Source organism: Olea europaea, chromosome 6 (assembly GCF_002742605.1).
Source record: "Olea europaea var. sylvestris chromosome 6, O_europaea_v1, whole genome shotgun sequence".
Lineage (NCBI taxonomy): Eukaryota > Viridiplantae > Streptophyta > Magnoliopsida > Lamiales > Oleaceae > Olea > Olea europaea.
The window spans coordinates 14,945,705-14,969,630 of record NC_036242.1 but is presented as its reverse complement, the minus strand read 5'-3'; the positions used below and the strand labels follow the sequence as shown (position 1 = coordinate 14,969,630).

Sequence of the window (23,926 nt, the reverse complement as noted above, 5' to 3'; positions counted from 1 at the left end):
ACCATTTGGTATAATTGTCGTAATTATTCGATAAAAAGAAAGCAATTATAAGATAATTTCTGATTTGTGAACTTTTTTAACTGTTGAAAACATGATAATTTTGTAACTATGAATTTGGTGATGTTAAGATTTTTTGTGTTATTACATATGAAAATTCATCTTTAGATTTTGATTTTGAGTAAGTATACATGAAATTCAGATGTGAACTAATTGGATTGGGTTAGTATATTTGAAAATTAAACTTTCAACAAATTGAAGAGATGCATAAAAGCTGTTTGTGAAAATCAAATTATGAATATGAAAATGTGAAATTGACATATTGAGCCACCTTTTTAAGAACTTCGCGTATTCCGTTAGTTAAATTCTTCTTGAATCAATTAAAAGATGCATACAATGTGTTTTTGAAAATATAAATATGAACATAAATTCAAATTCTGCTTTACATTAAAAGGTGATTGATGTAATACTTGAATTTTCTTGCATGTAAATTAAGGTGTCGAAATTTGAAGGTGGCACATTCTACCACTTTTATAAGAAAATCATTCATTGTCTCATTTGAATTCTTTCAACAAATATGAATAAAATTAATGTTTTCATTTGTTATAGAAACAAATCAAAACAAGATAATGAATACAAAAGTTGAAAAAAATAGGAAAGAAACATTAAGCAAAATCATTTCAGTTGTTACTATGAAGAATAATGTACAAAAGCAAAGGAATTTGGAAGATTTAAAAACTTGAGTATTTAATTTTTTTTAATTTTTGGATTTTTTCAATTTTTTGTCTACTATAGAATAAAATACATATTATAGACTTTTATACATCATCTTTACTTTTGAAATAAAATTGCAAACAGTGCGTTACTTTTGAATTAGAATGTGAGATATCGTGTCACTTACATAGAAATTTAATTATGAGGCACATAAAAGTTCAATAGGTTAAAATAGTCTTTCTAACAGTTAACAGAGTACAATATTCATCCTTTAAGGAGACAGAAGAGGTCTTTTGGAATATGATCATAGCATTATTGAATGTTTGGATGAGGCAGTCGCATTTCAAATCCCTTTCGAATTTGGAAGATTATTTGCCACATTATTGGTCCACTGTGAGCCTACTGAAGTAAGAAAATTATGGGACACATAATTTGAAGACTTGATAGAAGATTACAGAATAAATGTCAAAGAATCATTAGAATACTACATGCAATACACTTTATGAAATATACAATTTTTCCTCCAATCAATGGGAAAGACTACTATTGCTTATGACTTGCCTCAACTAATTGATACCTTTTATGCTAACAATGAACCTAATGCAAAAGAAATTTTAGATGAATGCTCTGTCAAAGTTCCAAATGTTGACATTCAAGCATCATCATATCTATATCCAAATCAAAAATATTCTTTTGATGTTATAATTAAAAGAATAAACAGTGAAAATGGGGGTGCATTTTATATCGATGGACCTGATGGTACAGAAAACCTTTTTATATCGTGCTTCACTAGCAAGGGTTTGATCTCAAAAGATGATAGCACTTGTGACAACAACTTCAAGTACAGCAGCTTCAATAATGCCATGAGGTAAATTTGTCCATTTAAGATTCAATATTCCTCTCTAGACTAATAAATCAACAATGTGTAGTATATCAAAATAAAGTGCTACAGCAGATTGATTCGATAGGCAAAGCTCATAATATGGGATAAAGCACCAATGGCCAACAAAAATACAATGGAAACCGTTGATAGAACTTTAAGGAAAGGTTTTTGTATTTGGAGGATATTTTCGTCAAGTGCTATCTGTCATCCGAAAAGCAATAGGGCAACAAACAATTAACCAAAGTTTGGTTAGGTTGTATCTTTAGGAAAAAATGGAAAAACTACAACTAAATCAAAACATGCGTGTTCAAAATGACGAACAATTTGCAGAATATTTGTTCCAAATTGGTAATGGAAATATAGAGGATGACTTTATCAACTTACCAAATGAGATAACTTTAGTATGTGACAATGATGAAACTTCGAAATTACACTTGATCAATGCAGTGTTCTCGAATTTAACAGAAAATTCAGCTTCTTCTGATTATATGACACAACGTTGAATTCTTTCAACCAAAAATGAGTATGTTGAATGCCTCAGTGACAAACTAATTGTATTATTTTCTAAAGAAAGTGAAGAATTTGTTAGCTTTGACGAATCAATAGATGACACTAACCAATTTTATCAAAGAGTTCCTAAATACATTGTTGCCAAATGGTATTCTACCACATAATTTAATCTTAAAAAAAAATTGTCTAGTGATGCTTTTAAGAAATCTGGACCCATCCAACGGTCTTTGCAATGGAACAAGAATGATTTGTTGTGATTTCAAGAAACATATTATTCATGCAGAAAAAATTGTTGGACAACATTCTAGAAAACAAGTCTTCCTTCCACACATCCCATTAACTCTAGCACATAATGAAGGATGTCCATTCAAATTTAAGATGAAACAATTTTTAATACATCTATATTTTGCAATGACAATTAACAAAGATCAAGGACAAACATTGCCTACTGTTGGAATATATCTTTCTGAACATGTATTCCCTCATGGGCAACTATATGTCCCACTTTCTCATGGAGTTTCAATGCAAACAACAAAAATTTTAGGAAAAGCAAAAGATAAAAAGAAGAAAAGTTGTGGGACCTTGAAAAAAAGTATTGTGTACAAAGAAGTAATCAGACGTGCAACGCACATGCTTACTACTAGTAATTATATAAGCGTGAAAATGGGTCCTTTCAGATGAAGTTATGAAGAAGAAGAAATGATATGTAGAGCCATGGTCAATGATGATGGAAAAAGTGGAGGGTTTTTATTACTTAATAAACTCGGCAAGTCTCCAAACCTCTCCAAACCTTATCTCTTAATTTAATGAGCTTTATTCCCTTGAGAGTCCTTCCATTTCCGTCAAGCATGGAGTTGCAAATGTAACAAGCCGCTGCTTCCCTCTTTACAACAGTTATATGGGTTGTGATAAATTCATCAACATCACCATCATCAAATTCTCACCAAAAATCTAACTTTTCTTCTAGTAATAAGAACTTTTCCTAAATAACTATGTAGCTTCACAAATTTCATTGTTCGGATTTAGCTGATAAATCTTGGACCAATATGGAATACAAATAGGGAATGACCAGTGACGAACACAAACATTTTGAGTTGAAGGAACAATCAAACTTGTGAAAAAGTTAAATCATTCAAGATCTTATTACAATTGTTCTTTACGAGTTTTCATACTTTGACAACGTTCTAAAATTACATTATTTTCAATACTATCAAATAGATCATTCTCAATACATATAATCAAAATATCATTCAACCAATGATCTCCGATTTGATTGTATAGACGATTTTTGACATCAGTCATTGCAAAAAATACTCTCTCGACCGTAGAAGTAGCGACAAGAAGAATTAAGTTCAATATCACAAACTTGTAAACTAATGGATATACTTCATGGTTACTTTTCGCAACCAATTTCTGTGCAAGATCACTAAAGCATATAATCCTCCGAAATCTTAATCAGTGCACATGTCAACAATTGTGTATCCAGTTGATCATCAAGCATTGAGATATCTACTGAGTTAAGATCTATTAAATAATATTCGCATAGTCAATTTACTTTGATCTTGTCAAAAGCAGCTGATGAATTATTTGGACACAAATAAGCAACATGAAAGAGTAAGTCAATATTTACCTAAAAAATGGTCATTTCAATCTTGAAGTCATAAATCAATGATGGCATAAAATATTTTCACATGGAAGTTATGCAAAAAAAAAAAAATTATCGTTTGAAGTTATGCAAATTTGTCAATGTATCACACCTGATTGACTTAGAGTTATAAACATATCATCTATATTAGGAATATTGATCTCATGAGCTTTACAGAATGAACAAACCATTTTTTAAAAAAGAAGAAGAAGAAGAGAGAGTTCCATCCCTTATGGTTTGGAGCTGTAATTTACATAATTTTACCAATCTTATCGTATTGATAATATGTTGATCTTTTCTTCGTAATACTTTCAATAATTCATTTGAAAATCTCAAGATCTTTTTCATGAGATGTTGATTAAATACAAATTCAAAATTTAACATCGACTTCAATAAAATACGTACATCACCTCTTGTTCAAAACATGAAGTGTCGGTAGCAATCATCTCAACATCACTTGTAGTTGCAAATATGATAATCAAATTAATTAAACAGCTGTAGTAAGATCCCGACTAGTTTATCACCAAAACGTTTAGTAGTAGTTTCTTGATTGAGGCCTATTTCGCTTGATATTTCACCAATACTGAGTGTTTCAAGAATTTTAAGTCTTTGTTTCTTTCGAAGAAGATCACACTATTTAGTTGATCCTTCAACAATATTCACCAATCTATGTATAAAATAAATAATGTTTCAATCCTTGATTGTTTCTATGCCATAATTAAAAGAGCTAGTTGAAGTTGATGAATGTAAGAAGTACTTGAGTTTTCTTTCAAAATAAGTGCTTTGACAGTATTATACTCACCTCGCATATTACTAATTCCATCATATCCTTGACCTATCAAATTAGATATACCTAATCTATGCCTAGAGAATAATTGATTAATTGTAGCCTTAAGTGAGACAATTGTGGTACTCTATACGTGTGTGACATCAATAAAATGCTTCAATACATGCCCATTCTTCACATAATGAATGACAATTGACATTTGCTCCTTTACTGAATGTTACAGGATACATCAACTGGAATAGAAAACAAGTCATCACTAATATCTTTTAACAATCATATTTAGAGTTTTAAAAGCAATAGCACCTACAATATCCTTTTGAACTCGTGGGGATGCTAATTTAAGATTTTCAGGCGTATACACCATAGCGACAACCTTAGTCTCAGCATTATGATCACACAACAAATTCAATAGTTCAAAAAAGATCTCTTGATTGTTCGAATCTTCATATTAATCATGTCCACAAAAGACAATCCCTTGTCGTATAAAATCAAACACAATCAGTTAACGATTTCAAACAAATTCGATAATCATTTCGAGCTTGATGTGATTGCTTAAAGAGGCTTTATTTTTTTTATTCTTGAATGATTCGTACTTGACCCAGCCTGACCCGAGCCTAATTGTGTGCACTACTAGAAGCCCTGATGTGTTTTCTGATATTGTCTTTCTTTTTCCAATTAGAGTAGCCGCCATTAACAAATGAACCAGCACTCAAACTAAAAAGATAGCAGTAGAAGTAAAATACAGCATCTTTTGTTATACTACATTCCAACCAACTAGGATGCTCATTATACCATGAAACATAAAATTGCCTATCTTTGTTACACATTCTTGTGGATGGAAACTTATGATTGCGAGGTTGACAAGGACCCATTTGCACATATGCTATCCGAATCACATCTCAAACATTGGCATCATAATTCTGTATTACGACTCTCAATCCAGGATCCAAAAGAAGCTGTGCAACATCAACATCCACATCCTCAACATCTCCAAGATTAGTTTAATGAGTTTTATTAGTTTCATTCCCAACATCCATATCGTCACTAATAGCCTTTACTCGTTGAAAAAGAGAAGGAATCTTGGCTCAAGGACAGCCTTTACTCGTTGAAAAAGCGATCTTTGTTATTAGAAGATTTCCTCTAGCTTTTCAAATGCATTTGTGATAGTCTTGCAACAATTAAAAGACAAATTTCTGATTACGACAAAATGTTTGAAATTGCTCGTGCTCTTGGACGTAAATATGCTGACTTTGAAACTGCAGTGTTGTCCAAACCACTTTTACCAAGCTTCAAATAGTTTATTATTGCCTTACAAGGTCATGAACAAACTATTATTGCGCAAACAGAAGAAGAAAAATCACATATTGATCACCGCCAAGCTTTTTCAGTTAAAGAGGAAAAGGTCAAAATCATCGTGGAAATTGTTTCAGATCTCTTGGAAGAGGATTTCTACAAAACAATGGAGGAAGGCAGGACTTCTTCCACAACCAACGTAACTTCTACAATAAGTTGCACTATCCCAAAATATTGAGAATCAGAAGCAAGAGGATCAAACAGAGTCTGATATTTGTCAAATATGCAGTAAGAAAAACCACATTGCCAAAGATTGTTGGGACAGATATGACTATGTTGAGTATAATAATACTCAAGCTCTCGCTGCTATATGAACATCGAGGATCCAAATGACCAAAATTTTTTTTCCGATACCTGAGCAACTTCGTATATGGCAAAAAAACCCAGGTGAATTTGAAAATGTTTATAATTACAAAGGTCATGATAGAGTATTTGTCGCAAATGGACAAGGTCTTCATATCTGTCATGTTGGTAATATCTCTTAAACTCTAACCGGGGTCATTTGAAATTAAACAAACTCTTGTTGTTCCTAAATTAAGAAAAAAATCTTTTATCTATCAGTCAATTAACTTTGAATAATAAGTGTTCCATTGAGTTTACTGATGATAATTTTGTTGTTAAGAATCAGGGAAAAAATAACTTTTTGGCAAAGGGCAGTAAAAGAAGTGGACTGTATGCCTTGGAGGATGATTTCAAACTAGCTCTTAATGCTGTCCATGAATCGCCGCCTGCTACTTCTAACCTTTGGCACCAAAGACTTGGTCATCCAAGTTAAAAAAATGTTATATATTTTAAACTCTGGCAAAATTATTAATATTTCAAGTTAAACTAAGATACCTAGTATTTTTGCTTCCTGTCAACAAGGAAAAAGTTATAAGCTAAGTTTTAGATTATCTAATAAAATTCATTGCAATTTGTGGGGACTTCCTCCTGTAAATTCTTATCAAAATTTTCGTTATTATGCCATTTTTATAGATGATTGTACTCGATTCTCTTGGTTATTTCCTCCTATCAAAATTTTCGTTATTATGCCATTTTTATAGATGATTGTACTCGATTCTCTTGGTTATTTCCTCCTAAAAGAAAAACTAATTTGTTTCGAGTGTCTTTTAAAGTTCTAAAAACAAGTAGAAAATCACTTGGAAAGGAAGATTAAAATCTTTCAATGTGATGGCAGCGGTGAATTTGTTAATACAAACCTCCTAACACATCTAGAACATTGTGGCATCTCCAGAAAAATTTCATGTCCTTATACTCCTAAACAAGATGGAGTTGCCAAAAGAAAACATCGACATGTTGTTGAAACAACCATCACTATGATGTTTCTTCTTCAATTTCTTTAAAATTTTGGGTTGATGCTTTTCTAACTGTTGTCTATTTGATCAACGGGACGCCTCTCTCGACTCTTGACATGACAAGCCCATTTCAATAGAAGTTCAAGCATTCTCCTAATTATAGTGGATTAAGGATCTTTGGTTATCAGTGTTTTCCCTGCCTTAGGGATTACACTAAATGTAAATTTGATCAAGAAACTTATTCCTGCATTTTCATTGGCTATAGTCCTATGCATAAAGGCTTCCATTGTTTGGATCTTAAAACCAACCGAGTTTATATTTCTCGTCATGTTATTTTTTATGAAATTTTCTTTTGCTAACTATATTTCGTTTTCGTTATGTATGCATGAACCAAGCGAAATGGTAACATTTCCAAGTTTTGATAAGTGGTTTCAACAGAATTTAGACTCTTCTCAAAATGACAATAGTTCTCAACCTACAGGCTTCCAAACCCCAACACTTAGAGCATTGACCATTGTTCTTTTTCTCCAAATTCTTCCAACACATATTCTCTCTAATATCACTATCTAAACAAAATCTCAAGAAGCTGAATCAAACACTAGTTCTCTAAATTTCGAATCACTTCAGAATCTTTAAGACAAATACATACCGGTTGTTCTTGTATTACTAAAAATCATCCATATATCTCTAGTCAATTGTTCGTTGATCTTCCTTTTTCTTCTCATTCTCCATCCTCATTGCCAACCTCCGCATCTACTCCTATTGTACAGTCCAATATTTCTCATTCTCAAAATAATCATCCGATGATAACTCGTCAAAAACTTCGTACAACTCTTGCATTGAATTCTGAATTAGTGTTAGTCACCATCGATTCTCCTCAAATTGAACCAAAAACCCTTTAAGGCAGCTCTCAAAAATCAATTTTGAGTCAGTACAATGAAAAAAGAGCTTCAAGCTCATATGCAGAACTACTCTCCTATTGCCACTTTCATGGCCATCAAAGTTACACTAGCACCTACTGATAATAATCTAGTTAATGCAACTAAATTTAGAGCTCTTGTTGGCAATATCCATTACCTCACTTTAATCACCTAGACATCACACGTGCTGTCAATCGTGTTTGTCAATAATTTCAAACACTAACCACTACTAATCTTCGAGATTTAAACGTATTATTGGGTATCTCCAAGGGACTGTACTCTTGATACGTTTTATCTTGCTCAAAGCTTTCCTACCTTATATGCCTTTTTGGACTTTGATTGGGCCAATTGTCCACTCACTTGTCGCAGTACAACTAGATATCATGTTTATCTAAGGGTAAACTGCATTTCTTAGAGGTCAAAAAATAACTACTATTGCTCATTCCAGTGCCGAAGCCCAGTGTAGATCCTTAGCTTCTACTGCAGCTGAACTTACTTGGATTTCCTTTTTACTTTTTGTGATGTAGGCATCTCTCTATCATGCTCTTCTCTATTCTTGTGTGATACAAAAAGTGCTCTTCAAATGATTGTGTTTCATACCCATACTTAGCATATCGAACTGGACTTCCATTTTATTCGAGAAAAAAAATTTCTCAAAGTCTTTTCTCTACATGATATGTTTCTACAACTCGCCAAATTGTAGACATCTTCACCAAACTCTTGCTCAAGATTAAGTCGCTCAGTTTCGTCACAAGCTGGGGGTTTACTCTATGACTCCCTCCAACTTGAAGGGAGATGATAAGAATAATGACCAGGAATGCATTTCAAGGAATTAGTTAAACCTCTTTCATTGTCTTTATTCATTGTCATCAGTTTCAATATTCTACTCCTCTCAACGGCTAGAAAACCAGTTTGGCTGTTCAAATTCCTAGCTTTCAATATAGTTAATATTTTTCACCCGCCTGTCTTGCTATTTTTCAATACCACGTAGCTTCTACTTGCTTGAATAAATTCTTTAGATTTCATAGCCAAAGGAATAAGGGGAAAACAATAATTTTTAGCTTATCTTTTTATTCTGCTCTGTTTTCTTTATTATTATTCAAATTTGTTCAATGGAAATTGAATAATTGGTACATGATGCTCATAATTGAATAATAGTACTGAAAAGCAGAACAAGTTCAACATGAAAATCTTCCTCAGTTCAACTATTTAATATTGAAAATTTGTAGACTGTAAAGAAAATTAAGGGAACGACAAATACTAGGTTGGGAAAAGTATTGAAATAGCCTAGAAAGAGATTTGAAGAATTAAAATTTAGGAAAGGAATTAAGGTTTTACCTTTAGAAGAGAAGGAGCAGATCATCGCATGCAGTGGAGCTAGTGTCGATGGGCAATAGCAGTTAGGGAGAATAGAGCAGTCCGGCGGAGGGTGAGCAGTGATTGTGAGGCGACAGGCAAGTTTTGATGTGATGGCTGCATTTGTTTTGTGCAAGAAATGAAAGAAATTGAGAAAAGGAAGATGACCAGCTGAGCGCAACCACCTTGGTAAGTGTCGGCTCCTGGCAGCCACCTCCACTGTCGTCACCTCTAGCTACCTTCAAGATGATTCTTAGGATCGTAGGAATGTTCCACAAAAATGGAGTCGCTAAAGCTAAACTAAAAGAGTAGTTAGAATTACATTTTATGTTGGAGTTTGAGCCTGAATCTTGTGCCTAATTTGGTTTATAATACCATACAACCTCTTCTTGAAGCTCACAAATATCATCTTCCACTTTTGCATTATTGTGGCTGAAGAGAAGGAGGAGACCACCATGCAAATCTTTCATTTCTTCTTTTGCTGGAACTGAGATGAATTCAAAAGTTTCTAATTTCATATGCCCCCTCTCCTAAATTTATAGATAAGAACAAATGGGTGTTTATTGGAATCATTAACCATAGTCAATCAATTATGTGAGAATCTTGCGTAAAATATGCGAATATACCTTTCCATGGTTAACTACAGCCTGAAGAAACTAGGCTGTAGTAAATAAATCACAGGTCCAAGAGTAACCGTAGCCACACACGCTCACGCTCATAAACCAACCTAAGGCAAACCTCATTAATTTCAAGAGAAATTAAAACTAGAGGAAATTGTACCCCATGTCAATTTTTAGTTTTGTATTTTCAAAAGCCTTACTTTTATAAAATCTTTGCAAAATTGTCCGAAATTTAAATACCCTACACCAACCTTAAGTTGACAACATACAAAAATTGTCCAAAAAGTGGAAAAAATGTGAGAATCAATCACCTCACAATTGTACTTAAAAATGACTATAATATATAAAAAATATATATATAAGAACAAAATTTATTAACTATCAACTCATTCCTTTTTCTCCCTCCAATACGTTTCTTTGCCCAAAGAATTCTATTTTTCAATTCAATTACCTACTCTTCTTCCCCACACAACCATTGCAAAATGTCTTCTTCTCCTCCTTTCTTCTTTTCTATGTTTCCTCTCTCGGTTCTTTGAAAACTATATGAAGTCCAATTTCTTGTGTTGGAATCCCGTCTATTACGTCAGCATAAAAGGAAGAAGAATACCTTAGATCAGGCTCCAAATATGTACATTTCTTTTTAAGGCTCCAAATATGTACATTTCTTTTTTCGATCGATTGAAGGTTTGGTTTCAAGTTTTTTTACTAATGTTCCTATTTTTTTATCTTTCTCTTAAATTGCACCATCAATTTTGAGTTTTCTACATCTAGACCATGAGTTAGTTTGTTTTTCGTTTTGTGTTCGGCTTTGTTTAGGGTGTACATTTACAGGTAGTTTGAATTTCTCCATTTCTTGGGTTTATATTTTTTTGGGGAGGGTTTTTATTGTTTCTAGGTTTTTGGGTGTGTAATCTATGAATTTTTTTTAATTTTTTCTAAAAATGTATTTCAAGTTCTATCAATTTTTTACTTCATATTTCACTGAATTTGTTTGGTTTGTACAAGCTAATTGTTGTATTATACTTGTCAATCCATCTTACCTTATTTATTACATTATTCTAGGTTAGGCATGGCAACCGAATCTTTTAAGCGAACTATTTAATTTGTTACAATGAAGGTCCGTACAGTTATGAATTCTCGATACACAAGAACTTCTCGACATATTAGTTATGTGAGCCATCTGTCGCGATAAACTATCGTTCTTCACAATTTCTATCAATTATTCTCGATAGATGACTAAATATCGACATATGAGTCATCTGTTGATATGATCTGGAGTTCTTGACGGTTAAAGGTGGTATTTCTCGAACATTATACATTTGTTTTTTGCTTTCCTACACGTGTTTCGCATTAGCATGCAAACTAGAAATATTGAATTCATGTCCATTAGTGTGGTAATTGTTGTTTTCAACTAGATGAAGAAGGCATTAACCCATGCTTGGATAACCATGAGGATCCATTACCTTATGGAAACCAAGAGGTGAACAATATGTGTGTTAATTATGAAGAATTCAAAGTTTCAAATACTCTCATCTCAGTCCATAATTTGCAAACTAGAAATATTGAACTCATGTCGATTAGTGTTGCAAATGTTGTTTGCAAATAGATGAAGGAGCCATAAAGCTTGAAGTGTCATGCCCAGACAATGAGGAAGTTCCCTTAGCTTGTGGTGTGATGGAGGCAGCCACCATACCTGTCGAAAGCAACAATCTTATTAACACAAAAAGGTGGTAATCACACACATTCGATTTCCTACAGCATCTACTAGGACTCCATACACCAAGGAGATAAGAAAGAGAGTAAAGAAATAGTGTAACGAAATTTGTTAATACTACATTAGAATCAATTTGTGACAATGTACTAAATGACCTTATTTTGCTCCCCCTCCAAGAATGTGGTTATAAACACGATTTGGTGGTTGCATTTACGTGTGGTTACACATTTTATCATTTATCATTTCTCATACTTGTTAGATTGTTCAATTAACACAAGAAAAAATTGTTGAATTTCTTAATTGAAGTCTGATTATGAGAAGTTTAGATACAAAGAACTCATGAAAATTGATTATGAACAAGTACATGCAAGAAACTTTAAAATAAAATGGTACACATGATCTAATATTCATATTTTCCATAAAAATTGATTACCAACAACTACATACTAGAAACTTTAAGATAAAATGGTACACATGATTTAATATTCATATTTTTCATAAATTATGAACAAAGTTTGGAGGATAAAGGTACATTTAGACCTTAAATTATCACATCAATTGTCACTCAAGCAACACTTAAAGCTGTGATTTGGTGCTTATGTTCTAAATGACCATAATTGCTTCCTTCCAAGAATTTGATTATAAATAGAATTGCATGACTTTCTTCTCAATTACACTTAAACACTTCTCCAACTTTGTGACACTTTATACATCAAACGTTTCAAATAGTTGCACTTAATACAACCATATCAAGATAATGGATTCATTCACAGGAAGCAACAAACCGTTGAACATGAATAAGCCTCTACCAATACCATGTTCGTCCCCATTTTTTCCATCCCTCCAAATGGTAGGAGAGCCATTTTTGTTGTCCCTTTCCCAACCTAGATGACATTTCAAGTGAAGCCTCGCAGTCGCCTCCTAGTGTACTTGATGATGTGTTCTAGTTCATGGTTCCGTTTGAAGATGAATCCAATGATAATGAGTCATTGCGAATGTTCCACCTCCCAAGATAATTTTCATAAGCTCGGACGATTCTGATGAAGACAGTGGGGAAACCATTCTAATGTCGACAACGATTGAAGTGGACTCTAATTGTATATGTCTATATACTAAATTATGTATTATAGTTTTGTCATGGATGAATATAGTAACGTCTTTACCAAATGTTTTGCGACAGCTTATCCCTTATGCATCTTATTTTTTGTTACATTTTTTGCTTCGTAACTAACTATCGAGAATGACAGAAACCTTCTATCAGGACCGGTATTTTAACTATTAGGATGTTATACAATGTCTACAAATAATATTGAAATGATAATGATAATGTAAGTTGAAAATGATAATGTAAGTTGAGAATGTGTTCGGGAATAGCATGTCCCTTATACATCTTATTTGTAGTCAAATTTTCTACTTTGCAACCATCTGTCGAGATGGTATGCAATTTTTGTCTATGTAATTATTTTTCTTGTAAACTTAAACTCGACTAATGTCTCTAAGTGATAATAAAATGAAAATGATAATATAACTTCAGAATGTACAATGTTATCAAGGGGAACATTCAAAATGCAATTTCAACCACTTTCGGACATCAAGCCTATTTATGTGAGTTGTGTTAGAATGGGATTGGAACACGTGGTCTAGTTATGGCCAACTCTACCATAGGGAATGTATAGGGTAATACTTTTCGGAACTAAAATAAAAGTGATTTTGTCCACTCTCAATTTCCACTCGTCATCCACATGAACAAATTTTCTCTCATGCAACACTATGAATCTCAAATGATTACTAATACTTGAAAAGTTGATATTGCAACAGTAAGAACTCTAAACAATTAATATGTCGACATTTAATAGCATAAAAGTGACACTTTCGAATATTTAAATTCATTCAATAGCAAAAGGTGAAATGAATGGTTGAATCCGACAAATGTCGAGGTCGATAGTTGAGATGTATAATCCGACAGTTTCGAAATGTTAAATTCAACAGTTGAACTGTCGAAATTGCTGGGAAGCTTAAAAACATGTATTTGGTACCTTGGAAGAAATTATTCAAAATATTAATGGTGATAATCAATTTTTAACTACAACATCTTTCCAAAAATAAATAACTCAATACTTTATTAAATATGAAATCCTTTACATTTTGTAAATAATATTGGTATCTTTACCCTTCAAAAATATTTCAAAAACCAAACAAATTAATGAATAAGAGTTTCAAAAATTTCAAATAAATATTACCATGTTGTGTTAACATTTACAAAATGGTAAGCTATATGATAAAAATATAAACAATTTCTAGTAGTTAACCTCTCAAAAATGGATAATGAATCCAATAGTAGTCTTCCTGATGAAGGAATAAAGAAGATTGATAAGAAGTTACAGATTGTTAATGGTAAGAAGATATGTATTTATATTAACTTTTCAAATTCTTTTATCCTTTTTTTTGTTTACAAAAATTCATATTACCCAATATAATAATCATATATCCAATGCTTATAATATACCAATGAAATCATCATATCATAACATTAATGACATTCAAATCAAGCATTAAATGCTCATAAAAAGGTGTCACTAAGGGAAAATTGGACATTTCACACCAAAATAGTGACATTTTTTAGCATCTTTAGTGAAAATGAAAATTTTTTGTGGATTTTCAAATTTAGTGACATTTATGAAAATTCCCGTTAAAACTATTATCCAAGTACATAGAGACGAGTCCCTTGTGGTGAGAATAAAACAAACAAGACTGGTATACAAGACATAGGATTCGAACTCTCGTGGCCCGTCATACCCGACAAACTTAGGTCTAAAAAAGGAAAGATACCAAAATTTCAATTTAGAATCTCAATTCCAACGATATTATCTAGTACTAATGATGTTACAATACAACATCCAATAATATGTAGGACTAGAGGACCCAATTAATTAATCCTATCATTTAATGTCATCCAATACCAGCTAAAGTTGTAGCACATTACTCCTTTTTAAATATACACTTGAGTTACTTAGGTAGCTCCGAAATTAAGAACCCAAAAAATAAAGGGTCAAGAATCAAGTACTAAAATGAATTTCTAGAATTAGGTTTCTTATATTAATCTTGTAAAACTCTCAAAAGTCTGGCCTTTCATTATGAAAGGTGGAGTAAAGGATTAGCCAAGTCATTATTCGTCAAAGGCCTTTACATGGAAAGGGACTTGAAAGCAATGTTCTAAAATGTGCAATACATGAAATGCATTTTAGTCAAGCACCAAGTATTATAAGCATATAAGTGCCTATGCAAAACATGTGCGTAATTATGCATTTGCTAATTTTAAAATTATTTTAAATATTTTAAAATAATAAATAAATAAATAATGCATTATATATATATATATACACACACACACACACACACACATTTTTATTTCAACTCGAGAATTTCTATTACCTTTTGTAAATGGTAAGATATTTCGTTGACCATCAATGATCCAAATTTGAGCATTATTAGCGTTAGTTTGCAATCCTATGAAAAATTTGTTTCAATTTGTTATTTTTCTAAACATCAAAATCCTATCGATTGTTGTATATAAATCATGGGATGGGTGATTTGAGCTATTTTTATTTTATTTTATTTTTTTATTTTATTTTTGAGTTACAAAAATGGGTTAAGCTTTGCTAGGCTAATTTTAGCATAATTTTTAACACAAATACTTTCGTATTTTGGCATTTAAGAGTGCATAAACAATCGACGAAATGAGTTAACCGTAGTATCACACATATCCAATATGCGAGGCCGTTTAAACCGCATCAAGAATATGCAGGTATATACATGCATTTTAGAACACAACTTGAAAGTGGGGATTAGGAATAAATGTTGTAGTTTTGGAAACAAATGCTTTAACTAATTTGTTCCGTTTCCTCAATAATTTAGGATTAAGTTTCTGCATTTGGACGGTATGGAAGGATTGATTCCCCTAATAATTGCATTTTACGCCATAAATACTTACCATATATATGGTTTATCCGAGCAGCGAAGATTCTTATTCAAATATTTACTTGGTATTTACAATAATTAATTAATCTTAACAAAACTTAACTTGTTTATTTCGATAATGGGTAATGCTGATGATGCTACATTATATATTATGGGATTGCATTCAATACATATAGTTCATGGGAGTTTTTTTTTTTTTTTTTTTAGTAAATCAAATTTTAATTCTTTGAATATGGTCTATTTGTGTCAGGAAGTAATTTCTACATTTTATAGGCATTTTATTTAAAAATAATAAATTACACTCTTTATTAATAAGTCGCTGGTTTTTCCATTTTGAAAATACTTAATAACTTGACTAACAAGTTATTATTTTCTTGAAGGAACTCTAACAAAAGGTAATTTGGAAAAGGAAAATTTTATGAGAAATATTGAAGATGTTTAAAATTTACTTGTTGACAATGTAAATGACTTTTAGTCAAAATTACAATAACATAATTCGGTGTTTAACGTGCTACTTTGTTCCCACGAGAGTCAAATTCACTATTTATAGTATTTACGTTAGCTCTTTGGTTAATGATAGAGTTTTTCAAATTCAGGTATTTTACCGAAAATATCATGTTATGGCACGACGAAGGGGTGTCTTCATGGTGTTTGAGAAGGATATTCCATTGTTCATGCATAGAACAAATATTAGATATTTGTTAATTTATACAATTAACGTGATTCTGATTGTCAGAGTTCATCTCGATTTGCTAATAAGCATTATCGCCCAATCAAATGTTTAGATAGAGGATATGTGTTAGGGGTGAATTCATCAATTTGTAACTATATATGCATTGCGTTTATCAAGGACAATTTGAATATATCCCTCTGTGCATCTATTATCAGTCATGAACCATCACATGCAAAACACCTTTATTTATCTCCCAACATTATGTCTTTACGAATTATAGTTCTGCAAATGAGGTGAACTAAAGCTAATAAAAAAGCATGTTTTACTATGTTTAAAAAGCTTACACATAAATAAATTTAGTTACAATAAAATAAAGAAATGTTAAAATAAATAACTTTCTCGGTAAAAAGTTGAAAAAGAAAATAAGATACTTAATTTCTCTTCGAGGCACACCTTTTTTTAGTTTTACATTTAATGAACAAAATCTTAATGATTGATTGATGGAGAGAGCACAAGAGAGCATATTGATAAAGTTTAGTGATGATTGAACAGCATTTTAAAATTCAATTCTATGGTTGGGAGTGGACCAAAAAATCGATCAAACTGACCAAACCAAATCGAGTTGGGTCGATTTAAACCAAACAATTGACTTAATTCGGTTATTTTTAATCATTATTTTTAATCATTAAAAGTCTAGTCAGGTTGGTTGCAATTTAAGGAACTAACCGACAATTAACCGACCAACCCGCTAATATATGTTTTTTATTTTTTATTTCATATTTTTAAGCTTAAAATATAAAATATAAAAACACAAAATATAGTTCTTTCACAGCTAATTTGTTTGCCGTCTACATTTCTTTTACTGAAACTCCAAATTCCAAAAGAAAAGAAAAGCAATGATAAAATTTATTTGTATATAGGCAAGCAAATATTTTAACTCAAAATAAGTAATTTTTTTTTAAACAGACTGATGTTCAAACTGACTAGCCAAACCAAATCGATGTGGATTGGTTCGATTTCAACAGTTAGATTGAGTTGAAATTTATCCAAACCGACCAAGTCGGTTTCAGTTTTGGGTTGAAATCAAAACCATCCCGAGATAAACCATTCCCAGGCCTATTCGTGGTGCTACTCTAAGTTAAGTTATTTGTTTAACAATTAACCGAAGGTAGGGATACATAATTAAATATAAGTTTTCAATTTGTTTTATTTGAAGAAAATTGCATATAAATATCAGATTTTTTTATTTTTTTAAAAAATTCTAGAGTAGTATGACATTTGGATTAATAACAAGAAAACCTACAAAAAATGTCTCCATGTGCGATATATTCCCAAACTATTGAAAATCGCAGAAGACCCTCTATTTGAAACCGTTTGTGTTAAAAACCCCTGCTGTCAAGATTTGTCAAATTTTCTATTAAAAATAGTAAAAAATGCCAAAATTAAAAAAGAATAATTACAATTTCAATGTTCAAACCTTTTTTTTTTTTTTTTTTTTTTACAAATTAAATTCGAACCCAAATCTTTAAAACTTTATTTTCACCCACCCTCCACCGAATTTCATTTTCTACCCTAAAAAAAAATAAAAAATAAAAAATAAAAAACACCAAGATTCACCTCCTTTATTTCTTGTTCCAAGGATACCCTTCCTAGATCAATCCCCCCAATTCACGACTGTATTACACAGTAGATTGCTGGAGATTAGAGAATCACTATTTTTGAAGAAGAAAAATGCTGGAGATTACCTTGCTTTATTTTATTTTTTAATTTTTCACATATGACATTAATTTGTGTGCTTTTCTTCCATACAATAACGAATGAAAAATTAGGTTTTGTTTGTCTACTATTCTACCACATTATTTTTTCTATAGTACTCATTTTCAACCATACATTCTTCATTAAAATAATATTACATGTAAATAAAAAAAAATCTTTCTTTTTTAACCACACATTTCAATATCAATCACTATTCCATAATAAATTATTCACAAATAATGGGGCACAAATACCCCTTAAAATTATTTTATAGAAACTTCTGAATATCACTTTTTATAATTCTACACACTCTCTTAGAATTCATTTAATATTATGATAAGTGTATTTTATACACTTATTCGAGGCCTTAAAACGATAATATTTAATGTTTCTCTGGTAACTTATGGTCTAAATTGTTGCAATTGATGGTGAATAGGTAGAAGTCAAAATTAGTACAAGAAAGTGGAAGAAACGAGAGAAAACCCGAAAAAAGAGCGAAACACAAAAGTTTGGGACTAAGTTGTAACAATTCAATAGTTGATCCGGACCATGAATTGAAGATTGAAGAATTTGGAGATCAAATTTCATATTTTGGAAAATGAAGGACTTGAATTGAATCAAAGAATATCTAAGCCGCAAGAATGAAAGGACTCAAGGGCCGAAATTTATTATATTGAAAGATTAAGGATTTGAGGGGTAATATTGCATTTAAGGCTTTGAATAGAAGTCAAATTTGGTGACTGTAGATTTGTTATACATATATATATTCACACAGGAGGTTGGAGGAAATTAGAGTCCCTTTTAGAGTCAAAATTGTGGCTGCTATATGTGTGTGGGTGTGTGTGCACGCGCAGAAAATCGACAGAGGAGAGAGGAGACCCAATATTATAGAATTGAGAAACGCACCGTAAACGAAGAGAGAAAAGGTAAAAGGGACAGCCAATATTCTATTTTCTGTACACAGTTTGAGGTAGCATATTTTATAATTTTTCACACTTTGAGGCTATCAATATATTTATCCACGAACTAAAAACAGAGGGAGATTACGCAGAAGCCGAAAAGTGCAGAAAAATGACAGATTTATTTTTTGCAAATTATTCACGTTCCGTCAATTAATCTTGTGTGTCTTCCATAAATTCTTATTTTTCTCTCATTAATATGCGTAGCTAAATTCAATTTTAGAGCAAACAATGTAATTGATATGGGAACCTTTATTTATTTTATTTGATATTATTGTTCTTTTATATTTTACATGTGGATTTTAATTATGTTATCAATGCTTTGAATTTTTTAGCCAATTATTCAATGATTTCGTGACAATAATTACATAGAGATGCGGATTCTTATTTAGACCACATATTAAAATTCGATAAATTAATATAACGTGTAGAGATACCTATATTAATTGCTACAGTCCTATAGAAATTCTTAGAACTATTATTTCGCTTAAATAATTTTGATTCGCATAGAGATATGGAATTGAATTATTTAAATAGATTCAATGAGAACTCGAGATAGGTAAATTGAATACCATAGAAAAATTCGATAGGACACTACTTTAATTTTATGAATCTCAATATTAGAAGTAAAGCTGACCAATAAGTGAATTTGTTCCGCCATAGTCTCCATTTATTAATTGAATTCTCACTCATTTTCTATTGCATTTACGAAATTTTTAGTAGTTAGATTTAAAAATCACATTCAATAATTTTTTTTTTTTGTTTATTTTCATCAAATAGAAGTTAGAAATAATAAATTAATTGCTAAAATATAGTCTTCGTGGGAACGATAATTCGGATTCAAAAATGTCAACTTTACTATTTGTTACGATCCATCCATTTATGGGATAAAATTGATAACAAGTTTTTGACACCGTTGTCGGTGAACTATTGCTTTTAGTCTTAATTTATTTTTATTTTTTATTTTATTTTTAATTGATATTTGATTTGTTTATTTTCTTTTATTTACAGAATATACATTCAGACGAAAACGCAAAGAACACAAACTAAACCAGCAACATCAAATGGCTGACAATCTAAACAACCCTATCCCTCCGCGAGAGATCAGCAGCGAGAGCGAAGGGAAGTAAATTAAGGAGACTTGCTAGTGCCTATGTTCTTAATGCCTATAACAACACCTACACGGTCCAGTACTGTATATCCAAAATTTGAGGTAAACAACTTTCAGGTATAGGCTAATTGGATTAATTTGATGAGCAACACTTTACAATTCTACGGGCTACCTCATGAGAATCCAAACACATATATCTCTAAATTTTTCAGGAATTGCCAGAATTGTCATGCTCCATGGGTTAATAAGGACGCCATCAAGTTGTGATTATTCCCACATACACTGAGAGATACAGCATTGGAATGGCTAGATGCCAAACCTGATGGAAGTATTACCACATGGGAGGAACTGACCAGGAAATTCTGCGATAAGTTCTTTCCACCAGCTAAAGTAGCAAAATCAAACTGGAAATTCAAACCTTTCGACAGAAAGATGGAGAGAGAGCTATCACGAGGCATGGAACAGATTTAAGGAGTTGATGAGGAAGTGTCCAAATCATAAGATCACTATTGAAAATCAAGTGCAGTATTTCTACACTGGACTTTCACCATTGTCCAAATCTCAAGTAGATTCCTCTGCAGGCAGATCGATCATAGGGAAATCAGTACAACAATGTATAGATCTGTTTAAATTGATTACTACTACTCATTCCATGTTTTCATCAGAAAGAGTGGTGCCTCCAAAAGCAGCGGGCATAGATGAATTAGACAGCATAGCATCTACCAACGCCCAAATAGCATCATTGATAAAACAAGTAGAGTTATTGGTAAAACCACAAACAAAAGGAGCACATGCAGTGATAGTCAGTCCATCAAGTGAAAACTGTGGGGCTAATCATCTAACATAAAACTGCACATCTTTGGGATTTCCGAAGGAGCAAGTCAACTTCATTTAAAATGGCTCTCGAAATTTTAATCCCTTTTCACAAACATATAACCCAGGATAGAGGCAACACCCAAATTTCAGATGGTCGGATAATCAACAAGGGAGCAGTTCAAAAAATAACCAGACAGAGAAAAAATTAAGTTTGGGGAAGATGTTCAACCAATACATGTAGAGGATAGACAAAGTGTTCGAGCAGATTGATACTAAATTTCAGAATCAGCAAGCATCCATCAAGAAACTGGAATTTCAAATTGATCAGATAGCTCAACAGGTTGCAAAACGCCTACAAGGGACATTGCTAGGCAATACAATGGTCAATCCAAAAGAGCAAGTGCAAGCTATTACAACTAGAAGTGAGGTACAACTTTCAGAGATACATGTGAAGAGATCAGAGAAAAAAGACAAAGAAGTAATGGGTAAAGAGGTTGAGAAAGAAGCAGAGTCTGAACCACTAACTAACGAGGAAGACGAAAGGAAAGAAACATCCACATTTAGAGCACCAAGCACCGTGAAAGCTTATGTGCCACCAATTACCTTTCCTCAAAGGTTGCAGAGAAAGAAATTGGACAAGCAGTTTGCGAAGTTTGTGGAAATTTTAAGAAACTATACATAAATATTCCGTTTGTAGATGCAATAGCCCAAATGCCCCAGCTATGCTGAATTCTTGAAAGAGATCTTGTCTAACAAAAGGAAGTTGGAAGAGTATGAGACTGTCTGCCTGAACGAGGAGTACAGTGCAATTCTATTGAAAAAGCTACCCCCTAAACTAAAAGACACATGGAGTTTCATGATACTTTGCACAATTGGTTCTAATTATTTTGAACATTCTTTATGCAATTTAAGTGTCAGTGTTAATTTGATGCCTCTCTCTATTTACAGGTCTCTTGGATTGGAAAAAGCAAAACCTACAACAATATCATTGCAACTGGCTAACAAATCAATTAAACGACCAAAGGAGATTATTGAAGATGTGCTAGTGAAGGGTAATAAATTTATTTTTTTCGGCTGACTTCATCATTTTGGGCATGGAAGAGGATTCAAGCATCCCCCTAATCTTGGGAAGACACTTCTTGACTACCGGAAGAGCGCTAATTGATGTTTACGATGGAAAGATGATTTATCAAGTGGACAATGAGCAAGTCATATTCAACATATTCAAGGCGATGAAACATCCATTGACTTCAGACACCTATTGCCAAGTAGATGTTCTTGAAAAGTTGGTGGCAGATAAATTTGAGACAGAGCATGAAACAATTCTTTGTGAAGCAAAAATGGCACAATCGGAGGCAATAAGTGCAAAAAGGCAATAAGTACAAAAAAAATTGAAGGTACTATCAACTTGGCCGAGCAACTAATAAGAAGAAGACATTGGCAGTATGAATCTCTTGATGACAACCCTTCACCATCGGTACCCTCAGTGGAAAAGGTACCCACTCTTGAACTAAATCCTTTGCCGTCACATCTTCGTTATGCATATTTGGGAGATGCTACAATACTTTCAGTAATCATCGCGAATGATATGACAAGGAAATAGGAGAATAAATTGTTGGAGGTACTCAAGCAGTACAAAACGACAATTGAATGGACAATAACTGACATTAGAGGAATCAGCGCAACTTTTTGTATGCACAATGTTTTAATGAAGGATGGGTCAAAGCCATCAATGGAAGGATAACTCATATTAAATCTAACCTTAAAAGAAGTAGTGTGAAAATAAGTGCTGAAATTGTTGGATGCTGGTATTATCTATCCTATCTCTGATAGTTCTTGGGTGAGTCTAGTATAAATGGTACCTAAAAAGGGTGGAATTACTGTAGAGAAGAATGAGAACAATGAGCTAATACCAACACGGTTAGTGACAGGGTGGAGAGTATTTTTAGATTACAAAAAGCTAAACAATGCCACCAGAAGGGACCATTTTCAATTGCCATTCATTGATCAGATGTTGGAGAGGTTGGCAGGACATTCTCATTATTACTTTCTAAACGGATATTCAAGGTACAATCAGATAGTTATTGCTACAGAAGACCAAGAGAAAACAACATTCACATGCCCTTATAGAACTTTTACGTTTAGAAGGATGTCTTTCGGTCTATGCAACACACCTACAACCTTTCAACGGTGCATGATAGCCATATTCTCTGACATGTTGGAAAAATACATCGAGGTATTCATGATGATTTTTCAATGTTTGGGAATTCTTTTGATGATTGCTTGGAACGACTATCGCTTATATTACAACGGTGTGAAAAGAAGAATTTGGAGATCAATTGTGAAAAGTTCTACTTTATGGTGAAGGATGAGATAGTGTTGGACCACAGGATTTTCTCAAAGGGCATTGAAGTTGACAAAACCAAGATACAAGTGATTGAAAAATTGTAGCCTCCTAATTCAATTAAGGGGATCAGAAAATTCTTAGGACATGCAGGGTTTTACTGAAGGTTCATTCAAGATTTCTCAAAAATTAAAAAGCCTCTATGTAATCTACTAGAGAAGGATGTGTCATTTCATTTTTTAAATGAGTGCTTAAATACCTTTAATACTTTGAAAGAAAAGTTAAATTCCGCACCTACGATAGTAGCACCTGATTGAGATCTACTTTTCGAACTTATGTGTGATGCTAGTGAGTTTGCAGGGGGAGTGGTACTTGGCCAATGTAAGGGAAAAGTGTTATATGTCATTTACTATGCTAGTAAAACCTTAACAGATGCTCAGATCAACTGCCAACAACCGAAAAAGAGATGCTAACAGTCGTCTTTGCCTTTGATAAA

General features: G+C 32.4%; 1 long non-coding RNA gene across 3 annotated transcripts; it reads right to left on the bottom strand.

The window, feature by feature from the left end:
* Positions 1 to 863: 863 nt before the first annotated feature.
* Positions 864 to 9,979, bottom strand: LOC111395972. Of its 3 annotated transcripts, none has more exons than XR_002702897.1 (2): positions 9,443 to 9,979; positions 864 to 1,379 (listed from the first exon to the last, which is right to left on the bottom strand). It is a non-coding gene; the product is annotated as an uncharacterized LOC111395972 (long non-coding RNA). The 3 variants fall into 3 exon arrangements; XR_002702895.1 differs by lacking the exon at positions 864 to 1,379 and adding an exon at positions 4,660 to 5,704; XR_002702896.1 differs by lacking the exon at positions 864 to 1,379 and adding an exon at positions 4,660 to 5,492.
* Positions 9,980 to 23,926: the final 13,947 nt, after the last annotated feature.